General features: G+C 63.0%; 2 non-coding genes across 2 annotated transcripts; both read left to right on the forward strand.

The window, feature by feature from the left end:
- Positions 1 to 1,518: 1,518 nt before the first annotated feature.
- LOC131861866 (5S ribosomal RNA) lies at positions 1,519 to 1,637 on the forward strand. The gene has a single exon (XR_009360896.1). It is a non-coding gene; the product is annotated as a 5S ribosomal RNA (ribosomal RNA).
- A 7,809-nt stretch (positions 1,638 to 9,446) lies between these two features.
- Positions 9,447 to 9,565, forward strand: LOC131861867 (5S ribosomal RNA). Its single transcript, XR_009360897.1, has one exon. It is a non-coding gene; the product is annotated as a 5S ribosomal RNA (ribosomal RNA).
- The last annotated feature ends 2,697 nt before the right edge of the window (positions 9,566 to 12,262 follow it).

Consider the following 12,262-nt stretch of genomic DNA (forward strand, 5'->3'; position numbering starts at 1 on the left):
TGCACGCGAGGTGCGCACCCGGGGCAAACCGGGCTCGGACTTCGTGCACGCCGCACCTTGGAGCACACATCGGAGCGCTCCCGGGTTCGCACCAGCATTGCGCACCTTTGATGCGCTGCCTTCACTAATTTCCAGAAAAGGCAAAAAAAAGAAAAAAATGAGATTTTAAAATTTCCGTTTTGAAAGATAGTGAAAAAAACGGAACGCGGGTGCCATCTTGAGCCCGCCCTGGTGTGCAGCCCAGGCAAGTTGTGCGCACCAAGGCACCCACCCTGGCCAAGGTGGGTCACGGGGTGGGTCCTAGGGTGGGTAACGGGGTGGGTACTAAGGTGCGTGCCAAGGTGGGTCATAGGGTGGGTGCCAAGGTGGGCACCAGGGTGGGTGTGCACCAACCCTAGCCAGGGTAGGTCACGGGGTGGTTGTCGGGGTGGGCGTCAAGGAGCCAAGGTGGGTGGCAAGTAGCCAAGTTGCGTGCCAAGGTGGGTGTCGGGGTGGGTGCCAAGGATCCAAGGTGGGTGCCAAGGAACCAAGGTGGGTGTCTGGGTGGGTGCCGAGGTGGGAGCCAGGGTGGGTCCCAAGGTGAGTGCAAAGGTGGGTGCCAGGGTCAAGGTGAGTGCCAATGTGGGTTCCAAGGTGCCAGGGTCAGGGTGAGTGCCAATGTGGGTTCAAAGGTGCTAAGTTGGGTGCGAGGTTGGGTGCGAGGGTGGGTGGGTGCCAAGGTGTGCTAGGTGGAAGCCCGGGTGGGTCGGCATCCCATGGGTGTCGAGTTGGGTGCCTGATGGGTGCTTCTTGTCAAGTTTTAGTCGTCGGGACTCATTTCGAGCCTTAGAGGTCGTTTCTTGTCCGGTTGCCCTGTCTTCGACCTGGGAACCCAATTTTGGTCCTCGGGTCCCATTTTTTTTTGTCTCGCATCCCACTTTTGGCCTGTGGCCTTTTCGGGGTCGATTCTCGTTTTGGGCATCAGAGCATGTTTCTTCTCCTAAAACCCAATATTTGTTTATTAAGTCTCGGAACACATTTTTGTTCTCGTGGACCCATCATGGGTCTTGGAACGCATTTGTGGTCCTTGGGTCCCATTTTGCATCCCGAAACTTGTGTTTTGGTGCTTGATCCCTATTTTGGGTGCCCACCTTGCACCAAGTGCGCACCCGGGGCAAACCGAGCGCCTTGGTGCACCGGGGCAAGATCGAGCGTGCACCCGAGGCGCCCCGAACATGCACCAAGGTGCACTCGGCCCACATGTGAGCGCAGGTCGTTGCGCCCGAGGTGGTGTGTGGGCACCGCGTTGCAGACGGGACACTGCACGCACACGACGCCCCCTCCAGGTGCACGCACGTAGGCCGGGCCGGGTGCACACCCGACGCCCTAGCAAGGTGCGCGCACCCGGGCAGGGCTCACACTTGGCGAACGGGGCGCACTTCGCGAGGGAGGGTGTGCACCTCGACGGGGGTGGGTGGCCGGGGTGGATTCGCACGTGGGTCGCGGTTTGCTAAGTACACACTGCGACAAGCTCATAACGGGTGCGATCATACCAGCGTTAGTGCACCGGATCCCATCAGAACTCCGCAGTTAAGCGCGCTTGGGCCGGAGTAGTACTGGGATGGGTGACCTCCCGGGAAGTCCCGGTGTTGCACCCTTTTTTAGTTTTTCGCCGGGCGTCGCAATGCTATTTGAATAAACCTTTTGCCCGTTTGCGTTCTCGTCGGGGCCGGGCCGGGCCGGGGGTGCGCTGCCCGCACTACCGCGCGCGCGGGGGGCGACACCGAGCGCGCACCCGAGGCGCCCCGAGCACACAGGCCACGGTGGCAACCCGGGCGTTGTGCGCGCACCCCGGTGCGCCCGAGGTGCTGCGCGCGCACCCAGGTGAAATCGGTGTGCACCTCGGCCAGTGCGCGCTCGGTCGAGTCGCGCACGATGGCCAAGGTGCACGGTGATGTTTCTTACTCTAAGGTTCCGCACCAGACGCCCGGGACAGGTGAGCGAAGCTGGGCGGGGGCCGGGGGTGCGCTGGCCGGGGCAGGTGCACGCAGCTGGAGAGAGCTTTGGAGCACACTTCGGAGCGCACCAATGATGCGCTCCATTCAAAAGTTTCCTGAAAAGGCAAAAAAAGTTGAGATTATAGAATTTCCCACTTGAGAGATTGTAAAAAAAAAAATTTAAAATGAAGGAAACGCGGGTGCCAAGGTGTGCGCAGCCCAGCCAAGGTGTGCGCACCAAGGCGCCCACCCTGGCGAAGGTGCACGCAAGGTGCGCACCCGAGGCAAACCGGACAATTAACCCAACTTTCGACTTCGCGCGCACCTTGGAGCGCACTTCGGAGCGCTCCTTGGTGCGCACCAATCTTGGGCACCTCGGAGTGCACCATGGCGCCCACCAAGGTGCGCACCCGGGGCAAACCGAGCTCCGACTTCGTGCGCACCTTGGAGCGCACGAAAGGTGCGCACCATGGCGCCCACCAAGGTGCGCAGCCCAGCCAAGGCGTGCGCATCAAGGTGCGCACCCTGGCGAAGGTGCGCACCCGGGGCAAACCGAGCTCCGACTTCGTGCGCACTTGGAGCGCACAAAAGGTGCGCAACCCAGCCAAGGTGTGCGCACCCCGGTCAAACCGAGCTCCGAATCGTGCGCACCAGAGGTGCACGCCATCGTGCGCACCTTGGAGCACACTTCGGAGCCCTCCTTGGTGGCGCGCCGATGTTGCGCACCTCGGAGCGCACCCGGGGAAAACAATGCAATTAACCCGACTTTCGACTTCGTGGGCACCTCGGAGCGCTCTCGGGTTCGCACCTCGGAGCACACCGAGGTGCGCACCTTTGATGCGCTGCCTTCACCAATTTCCAGAAAAGGCAAGAAAACATTGAGAAGGTGTGCGCACCGAGGTGCCCACCCTGGCGAAGGTGCACGCGAGGTGCGCACCCGGGGCAAACCGGGCTCCGACTTCGTGCACGCCGCACCTTGGAGCACACTTCGGAGCGCTCCTTGGTGCGCACCAGGGCGCGCAACCCAGCCGAGGTGCCCACCCCGGCGAAGGTGCACGCGAGGTGCGCACCCGGGGCAAACCGGGCTCCGACTTCGTGCACGCCATGGTGCCCACCGCGGCGAAGGTGCACGCGAGGTGCGCACCCGGGGCAAACCGGGCTCCGACTTCGTGCACGCCGCACCTTGGAGCACACTTCGGAGCGCTCCTTGGTGCGCACCATGGTGCCCACCAGGGCGCGCAACCCCGCCGAAGGTGCACGCGAGGTGCGCACCCGGGGCAAACCGGGCTCCGACTTCGTGCACGCCGCACCTTGGAGCACACTTCGGAGCGCTCCTTGGTGCGCACCATGGTGCCCACCAGGGCGCGCAACCCCGCCGAAGGTGCACGCGAGGTGCGCACCCGGGGCAAACCGGGCTCCGACTTCGTGCACGCCATGGTGCGCACCGCGGCGAAGGTGCGCACCCGGGGCAAACCGGGCTCCGACTTCGTGCACGCCGCACCTTGGAGCACACTTCGGAGCGCTCCTTGGTGCGCACCAGGGCGCGCAACCCAGCCGAGGTGCCCACCCCGGCGAAGGTGCACGCGAGGTGCGTACCCGGGGCAAACCGGGCTCCGACTTCGTGCACGCCGCACCTTGGAGCACACTTCGGAGCGCTCCTTGGTGCGCACCATGGTGCCCACCAGGCCGCGCAACCCAGCCAAGGTGTGCGCACCAAGGTGCACGCGAGGTGCGCACCCGGGGCAAACCGGGGTCCGACTTCGTGCACGCCGCACCTTGGAGCACACATCGGGGCGCTCCCGGGTTCGCACCGGCGTTGCGCACCGTGGTGGGCACCTCGGAGCACACCAAGGTGGGCAGCGAGGTGCGCACCTTTGATGCGATGCCTTCACTAATTTCCATAAAAGGCAAAAAAAAAACGAGATTTTAAAATTTCCGTTTTGAAAGATAGTGAGAAAAAGGGAATGCTGGTGCCATCTTGAGCCCGCCCTGGTGCGCAGCCCAGCCAAGGTGTGCGCACCAAGGTGCCCACCCTGGCGAAGGTGCGCGCCCGGGCAATTAACCCAACTTCCAACTTCGCGCGCGCCAGGGTGGGAGCGCACCCAACAACCGGGCCTGGGAAGAGCCAATGCGAGAAACCCCACCAAACGCTCTGACAAAAAAAGAGGGGGCGCTCCAGTAACCCCGCTTCGAGCGCACCCTGGGCAAACCCAGCCAAGGTGCCCACCCCGGCCAAGGTGCAGGCGAGGTGCGCACCCGGGGCAAACCGGGCTCCGACAACGTGCACGCCGCACCTTGGAGCACACTTCGTAGCGCTCCCGGGTGCGCACCTCAGAGCACACCAAGGTGGGCAGCGAGGTGCGCACCTTTGATGCGCTGCCTTCACTAATTTCCAGAAAAGGCAAAAAAAAAAGGAGATTTTAAAATTTCCGTTTTGAAAGATAGTGAAAAAAACGGAACGCGCGTGCCATCTTGAGCCCGCCCTGGTGCGCAGCCCAGGTAAGGTGCCCACCCTGGCAAAGGTGCGCACCCGGGCAATTAACCCTACTTCCGACTTCGTGCGCGCCAGGGTGGCAACCGGGCCTCGGAAGAGCCAATGCGAGAAACCCCACCAAACGCTCCGACAAAAAAAGAGGCGGCGCTCCAATAACCCCGCTTCGGAGCGCAGCCGGGGCAAACCCAGCCAAGGTGCCCACCCCGACGAAGGTGCACGCGAGGTGCGCACCCGGGGCAAACCGGGCTCCGACAACGTGCACGCAGCACCTTGGAGCACACTTCGAAGCACTCCCGGGTGCCCACCGGCGTTGCGCACCGTGGTGGGCAGCGAGGTGCGCACCTTTGATGCGCTGCCTTCACTAATTTCCAGAAAAAGGCAAAAAAAAATGAGATTTTAAAATTTCCGTTTTGAAAGATAGTGAAAAAAAAGGAACGCGGGTGCCATCTTGAGCCCGCCCTGGTGCGCAGCCCAGGCAAGGCATGCGCACCAAGGTGCCCACCCGAGGTGCACACCCGGGGCAAACCGGGCTCCGACTTCGTGCAGGCCGCACCTTGGAGCACACTTCGGAGCGCTCCTTGGTGCGCACCATGGTGCCCACCAGGGCGCGCAACCCAGCCAAGGTCTGCACACTAAGGTGCCCACCCCGGCGAAGGTGCACGCGAGGTGCGCACCCGGGGCAAACCGGGCTCCGACTTCGTGCACGCCATGGTGCCCACCGCGGCGAAGGTGCACGCGAGGTGCGCACCCGGGGCAAACCGGGCTCCGACTTCGTGCACGCCGCACCTTGGAGCACACTTCGGAGCGCTCCTTGGTGCGCACCATGGTGCCCACCAGGGCGCGCAACCCAGCCAAGGTGTGCGCACCAAGGTGCACGCGAGGTGCGCACCCGGGGCAAACCGGGGTCCGACTTCGTGCACGCCGCACCTTGGAGCACACATCGGAGCGCTCCCAGGTTCGCACCAGCGTTGCGCACCTTTGATGCGCTGCCTTCACTAATTTCCAGAAAAGGCAAAAAAAAACGATATTTTAAAATTTCCGTTCTGAAAGATAGTGAAAAAAACGGAACGCGGGTGCCATCTTGAGCCCTTCCTGGTGCGCAGCCCAGGCAAGTTGTGCGCACCAAGGTGCCCACCCTGGCGGAGGTGCGCGCCCGGGGCAAACCGGGCTCCGACTTCGTGCACTGCATGGTGCCCACCAAGGCGCGCAACCCAGCCAAGGTGCCCACCGCAGCGAAGGTGCACGCGAGGTGCACACCCGGGGCAAACCGGGCTCCGACTTCGTGCACGCCGCACCTTGGAGCACACTTCAGAGCGCTCCTTGGTGCGCACCAGGGCGCGCAACCCAGCCGAGGTGCCCACCCCGGCGAAGGTGCACGCGAGGTGCGCACCCGGGGCAAACCGGGCTCCGACTTCGTGCACGCCATGGTGCCCACCGCGGCGAAGGTGCGCACCCGGGGCAAACCGGGCTCCGACTTCGTGCACGCCGCACCTTGGAGCACACTTCGGAGCGCTCCTTGGTGCGCACCATGGTGCCCACCAGGCCGCGCAACCCAGCCAAGGTGTGCGCACCAAGGTGCACGCGAGGTGCGCACCCGGGGCAAACCGGGGTCCGACTTCGTGCACGCCGCACCTTGGAGCACACATCGGGGCGCTCCCGGGTTCGCACCGGCGTTGCGCACCGTGGTGGGCACCTCGGAGCACACCAAGGTGGGCAGCGAGGTGCGCACCTTTGATGCGATGCCTTCACTAATTTCCATAAAAGGCAAAAAAAAAACGAGATTTTAAAATTTCCGTTTTGAAAGATAGTGAGAAAAAGGGAATGCTGGTGCCATCTTGAGCCCGCCCTGGTGCGCAGCCCAGCCAAGGTTTGCGCACCAAGGTGCCCACCCTGGCGAAGGTGCGCGCCCGGGCAATTAACCCAACTTCCAACTTCGCGCGCGCCAGGGTGGGAGCGCACCCAACAACCGGGCCTGGGAAGAGCCAATGCGAGAAACCCCACCAAACTCTCTGACAAAAAAAGAGGGGGCGCTCCAGTAACCCCGCTTCGGAGCGCACCCTGGGCAAACCCAGCCAAGGTGCCCACCCCGGCCAAGGTGCAGGCGAGGTGCGCACCCGGGGCAAACCGGGCTCCGACAACGTGCACGCCGCACCTTGGAGCACACTTCGTAGCGCTCCCGGGTGCGCACCTCAGAGCACACCAAGGTGGGCAGCGAGGTGCGCACCTTTGATGCGCTGCCTTCACTAATTTCCAGAAAAGGCAAAAAAAAAAGGAGATTTTAAAATTTCCGTTTTGAAAGATAGTGAAAAAAACGGAACGCGCGTGCCATCTTGAGCCCGCCCTGGTGCGCAGCCCAGGTAAGGTGCCACCCTGGCAAAGGTGCGCACCCGGGCAATTAACCCTACTTCCGACTTCGTGCGCGCCAGGGTGGCAACCGGGCCTCGGAAGAGCCAATGCGAGAAACCCCACCAAACGCTCCGACAAAAAAAGAGGCGGCGCTCCAATAACCCCGCTTCGGAGCGCAGCCGGGGCAAACCAAGCCAAGGTGCCCACCCCGACGAAGGTGCACGCGAGGTGCGCACCCGGGGCAAACCGGGCTCCGACAACGTGCACGCAGCACCTTGGAGCACACTTCGAAGCACTCCCGGGTGCCCACCGGCGTTGCGCACCGTGGTGGGCAGCGAGGTGCGCACCTTTGATGCGCTGCCTTCACTAATTTCCAGAAAAAGGCAAAAAAAAATGAGATTTTAAAATTTCCGTTTTGAAAGATAGTGAAAAAAAAGGAACGCGGGTGCCATCTTGAGCCCGCCCTGGTGCGCAGCCCAGGCAAGGCATGCGCACCAAGGTGCCCACCCGAGGTGCACACCCGGGGCAAACCGGGCTCCGACTTCGTGCAGGCCGCACCTTGGAGCACACTTCGGAGCGCTCCTTGGTGCGCACCATGGTGCCCACCAGGGCGCACCCGAGGCAAACCGGGCTCCGACTTCGTGCACGCCGCACCTTGGAGCACACATCGGAGCGCTCCCAGGTTCGCACCAGCGTTGCGCACCTTTGATGCGCTGCCTTCACTAATTTCCAGAAAAGGCAAAAAAAAACGATATTTTAAAATTTCCGTTCTGAAAGATAGTGAAAAAAACGGAACGCGGGTGCCATCTTGAGCCCTTCCTGATGCGCAGCCCAGGCAAGTTGTGCGCACCAAGGTGCCCACCCTGGCGGAGGTGCGCGCCCGGGGCAAACCGGGCTCCGACTTCGTGCACTGCATGGTGCCCACCAAGGCGCGCAACCCAGCCAAGGTGCCCACCGCAGCGAAGGTGCACGCGAGGTGCGCACCCGAGGTGCACACCCGGGGCAAACCGGGCTCCGACTTCGTGCACGCCGCACCTTGGAGCACACTTCAGAGCGCTCCTTGGTACGCACCAGGGCGCGCAACCCAGCCAAGGTGCTCACCCCGGCGAAGGTGCACGCGAGGTGCGCACCCGGGGCAAACCGGGCTCGGACTTCGTGCACGCCGCACCTTGGAGCACACATCGGAGCGCTCCCGGGTTCGCACCAGCATTGCGCACCTTTGATGCGCTGCCTTCACTAATTTCCAGAAAAGGCAAAAAAAAGAAAAAAATGAGATTTTAAAATTTCCGTTTTGAAAGATAGTGAAAAAAACGGAACGCGGGTGCCATCTTGAGCCCGCCCTGGTGTGCAGCCCAGGCAAGTTGTGCGCACCAAGGCACCCACCCTGGCCAAGGTGGGTCACGGGGTGGGTCCTAGGGTGGGTAACGGGGTGGGTACTAAGGTGCGTGCCAAGGTGGGTCATAGGGTGGGTGCCAAGGTGGGCACCAGGGTGGGTGTGCACCAACCCTAGCCAGGGTAGGTCACGGGGTGGTTGTCGGGGTGGGCGTCAAGGAGCCAAGGTGGGTGGCAAGTAGCCAAGTTGCGTGCCAAGGTGGGTGTCGGGGTGGGTGCCAAGGATCCAAGGTGGGTGCCAAGGAACCAAGGTGGGTGTCTGGGTGGGTGCCGAGGTGGGAGCCAGGGTGGGTCCCAAGGTGAGTGCAAAGGTGGGTGCCAGGGTCAAGGTGAGTGCCAATGTGGGTTCCAAGGTGCCAGGGTCAGGGTGAGTGCCAATGTGGGTTCAAAGGTGCTAAGTTGGGTGCGAGGTTGGGTGCGAGGGTGGGTGGGTGCCAAGGTGTGCTAGGTGGAAGCCCGGGTGGGTCGGCATCCCATGGGTGTCGAGTTGGGTGCCTGATGGGTGCTTCTTGTCAAGTTTTAGTCGTCGGGACTCATTTCGAGCCTTAGAGGTCGTTTCTTGTCCGGTTGCCCTGTCTTCGACCTGGGAACCCAATTTTGGTCCTCGGGTCCCATTTTTTTTTGTCTCGCATCCCACTTTTGGCCTGTGGCCTTTTCGGGGTCGATTCTCGTTTTGGGCATCAGAGCATGTTTCTTCTCCTAAAACCCAATATTTGTTTATTAAGTCTCGGAACACATTTTTGTTCTCGTGGACCCATCATGGGTCTTGGAACGCATTTGTGGTCCTTGGGTCCCATTTTGCATCCCGAAACTTGTGTTTTGGTGCTTGATCCCTATTTTGGGTGCCCACCTTGCACCAAGTGCGCACCCGGGGCAAACCGAGCGCCTTGGTGCACCGGGGCAAGATCGAGCGTGCACCCGAGGCGCCCCGAACATGCACCAAGGTGCACTCGGCCCACATGTGAGCGCAGGTCGTTGCGCCCGAGGTGGTGTGTGGGCACCGCGTTGCAGACGGGACACTGCACGCACACGACGCCCCCTCCAGGTGCACGCACGTAGGCCGGGCCGGGTGCACACCCGACGCCCTAGCAAGGTGCGCGCACCCGGGCAGGGCTCACACTTGGCGAACGGGGCGCACTTCGCGAGGGAGGGTGTGCACCTCGACGGGGGTGGGTGGCCGGGGTGGATTCGCACGTGGGTCGCGGTTTGCTAAGTACACACTGCGACAAGCTCATAACGGGTGCGATCATACCAGCGTTAGTGCACCGGATCCCATCAGAACTCCGCAGTTAAGCGCGCTTGGGCCGGAGTAGTACTGGGATGGGTGACCTCCCGGGAAGTCCCGGTGTTGCACCCTTTTTTAGTTTTTCGCCGGGCGTCGCAATGCTATTTGAATAAACCTTTTGCCCGTTTGCGTTCTCGTCGGGGCCGGGCCGGGCCGGGGTGCGCTGCCCGCACTACCGCGCGCGCGGGGGGCGACACCGAGCGCGCACCCGAGGCGCCCCGAGCACACAGGCCACGGTGCAACCCGGGCGTTGTGCGCGCACCCCGGTGCGCCCGAGGTGCTGCGCGCGCACCCAGGTGAAATCGGTGTGCACCTCGGCCAGTGCGCGCTCGGTCGAGTCGCGCACGTTGGCCAAGGTGCACGGTGATGTTTCTTACTCTAAGGTTCCGCACCAGACGCCCGGGACAGGTGAGCGAAGCTGGGCGGGGCCGGGTGCGCGGCCGGGGCAGGTGCACGCAGCTGGAGAGAGCTTTGGAGCACACTTCGGAGCGCACCAATGATGCGCTCCATTCAAAAGTTTCCTGAAAAGGCAAAAAAAGTTGAGATTATAGAATTTCCCACTTGAGAGATTGTAAAAAAAAAAAATTTAAAATGAAGGAAACGCGGGTGCCAAGGTGTGCGCAGCCCAGCCAAGGTGTGCGCACCAAGGCGCCCACCCTGGCGAAGGTGCACGCAAGGTGCGCACCCGAGGCAAACCGGACAATTAACCCAACTTTCGACTTCGCGCGCACCTTGGAGCGCACTTCGGAGCGCTCCTTGGTGCGCACCAATCTTGGGCACCTCGGAGTGCACCATGGCGCCCACCAAGGTGCGCACCCGGGGCAAACCGAGCTCCGACTTCGTGCGCACCTTGGAGCGCACGAAAGGTGCGCACCATGGCGCCCACCAAGGTGCGCAGCCCAGCCAAGGCGTGCGCATCAAGGTGCGCACCCTGGCGAAGGTGCGCACCCGGGGCAAACCGAGCTCCGACTTCGTGCGCACCTTGGAGCGCACAAAAGGTGCGCAACCCAGCCAAGGTGTGCGCACCCCGGTCAAACCGAGCTCCGAATCGTGCGCACCAGAGGTGCACGCCATCGTGCGCACCTTGGAGCACACTTCGGAGCCCTCCTTGGTGCGCGCCGATGTTGCGCACCTCGGAGCGCACCCGGGGAAAACAATGCAATTAACCCGACTTTCGACTTCGTGGGCACCTCGGAGCGCTCTCGGGTTCGCACCTCGGAGCACACCGAGGTGCGCACCTTTGATGCGCTGCCTTCACCAATTTCCAGAAAAGGCAAGAAAACATTGAGAAGGTGTGCGCACCGAGGTGCCCACCCTGGCGAAGGTGCACGCGAGGTGCGCACCCGGGGCAAACCGGGCTCCGACTTCGTGCACGCCGCACCTTGGAGCACACTTCGGAGCGCTCCTTGGTGCGCACCAGGGCGCGCAACCCAGCCGAGGTGCCCACCCCGGCGAAGGTGCACGCGAGGTGCGCACCCGGGGCAAACCGGGCTCCGACTTCGTGCACGCCATGGTGCCCACCGCGGCGAAGGTGCACGCGAGGTGCGCACCCGGGGCAAACCGGGCTCCGACTTCGTGCACGCCGCACCTTGGAGCACACTTCGGAGCGCTCCTTGGTGCGCACCATGGTGCCCACCAGGGCGCGCAACCCCGCCGAAGGTGCACGCGAGGTGCGCACCCGGGGCAAACCGGGCTCCGACTTCGTGCACGCCGCACCTTGGAGCACACTTCGGAGCGCTCCTTGGTGCGCACCATGGTGCCCACCAGGGCGCGCAACCCCGCCGAAGGTGCACGCGAGGTGCGCACCCGGGGCAAACCGGGCTCCGACTTCGTGCACGCCATGGTGCGCACCGCGGCGAAGGTGCGCACCCGGGGCAAACCGGGCTCCGACTTCGTGCACGCCGCACCTTGGAGCACACTTCGGAGCGCTCCTTGGTGCGCACCAGGGCGCGCAACCCAGCCGAGGTGCCCACCCCGGCGAAGGTGCACGCGAGGTGCGTACCCGGGGCAAACCGGGCTCCGACTTCGTGCACGCCGCACCTTGGAGCACACTTCGGAGCGCTCCTTGGTGCGCACCATGGTGCCCACCAGGCCGCGCAACCCAGCCAAGGTGTGCGCACCAAGGTGCACGCGAGGTGCGCACACCCGGGGCAAACCGGGGTCCGACTTCGTGCACGCCGCACCTTGGAGCACACATCGGGGCGCTCCCGGGTTCGCACCGGCGTTGCGCACCGTGGTGGGCACCTCGGAGCACACCAAGGTGGGCAGCGAGGTGCGCACCTTTGATGCGATGCCTTCACTAATTTCCATAAAAGGCAAAAAAAAAACGAGATTTTAAAATTTCCGTTTTGAAAGATAGTGAGAAAAAGGGAATGCTGGTGCCATCTTGAGCCCGCCCTGGTGCGCAGCCCAGCCAAGGTGTGCGCACCAAGGTGCCCACCCTGGCGAAGGTGCGCGCCCGGGCAATTAACCCAACTTCCAACTTCGCGCGCGCCAGGGTGGGAGCGCACCCAACAACCGGGCCTGGGAAGAGCCAATGCGAGAAACCCCACCAAACGCTCTGACAAAAAAAGAGGGGGCGCTCCAGTAACCCCGCTTCGGAGCGCACCCTGGGCAAACCCAGCCAAGGTGCCCACCCCGGCCAAGGTGCAGGCGAGGTGCGCACCCGGGGCAAACCGGGCTCCGACAACGTGCACGCCGCACCTTGGAGCACACTTCGTAGCGCTCCCGGGTGCGCACCTCAGAGCACACCAAGGTGGGCAGCGAGGT

The sequence above is a fragment of the Cryptomeria japonica genome, unplaced genomic scaffold, assembly GCF_030272615.1.
Source record: "Cryptomeria japonica unplaced genomic scaffold, Sugi_1.0 HiC_scaffold_33, whole genome shotgun sequence".
NCBI lineage: Eukaryota > Viridiplantae > Streptophyta > Pinopsida > Cupressales > Cupressaceae > Cryptomeria > Cryptomeria japonica.